Here is a 999-nt window from a genome sequence, read left to right on the forward strand (position 1 = left end):
CCCCCCCCAAATTCTAGAGATTATGTTGATTAGACCGGCCAGGTTTTTTGCAAAAATAATTTTAAAAAATTAAAAATAAAAAATCTTTAATTATGTTTTTTGCAAAAAGAACTTAAAAAATAGAGGTGTTTTTGTAAAAAGAGTAGAACAGGTCTTTAATTTAAAGAGGTTTTTTGCAAAAAGAATTTTAAAAAAGTCTTTACCAATTTTTTTGCAAAAAGAACAGGAACAATCTTTAAATTAAAGAGGTTTTTTTGCAAAAGGAAAAATTAAAAATAAAAAATCTTTAATTATGTTTTTTGCAAAAAGAACTTAAAAAATAGAGGTGTTTTTGTAAAAAGAGTAGAACAGGTCTTTAATTTAAAGAGGTTTTTTGCAAAAAGAATTTTAAAAAAGTCTTTACCAATTTTTTTGCAAAAAGAACAGGAACAATCTTTAAATTAAAGAGGTTTTTTTGCAAAAGGAATAGGAAAAATCTTTAACTAAAGAAGTTTTTTGCAAAAGGAATTTTTAAACAGTCTTTAATTAATGTTTTTTTTTGCAAAAAGAACAGGAACAATCTTTAAATTAAAGAGGTTTTTTTGCAAAAGGAATAGGAAAAATCTTTAAAGGTTTTTTGCAAAAAGAATTTAGAAAAAGTCTTTAAATAAAGAGGCTTTTTGCAAAAAGAATTTTGAAAAAATAAAGAGGTTTTTTCTGCAAGAAGAATAGGAAAAAGTCTTTAACTAAAGAGGGTTTTTTTGCAAAAAACCTTGTTGGTCTAATGCAAGGTGTTGTCTCAACTGCGAGCCTTTTTCCTCTAGACCGATATGGCTACAACCTGGATACCTTTCATTGAATGATGTGTTCATTTATAATCTGCGTTCTCAACAAATCAAGAGGTAGTGGTCAGGCTGGGTTCGCTACTTTTAATTTAACGATATATTCATTCATTACTTACATTCTAAAATAATCGAGGGAGGTTGTGGTCAGGTTGGGTTTATGAATTTAATGATATTT

This window comes from Alligator sinensis, unplaced genomic scaffold, assembly GCF_000455745.1.
Source record: "Alligator sinensis unplaced genomic scaffold, ASM45574v1 scaffold118_1, whole genome shotgun sequence".
NCBI lineage: Eukaryota > Metazoa > Chordata > Crocodylia > Alligatoridae > Alligator > Alligator sinensis.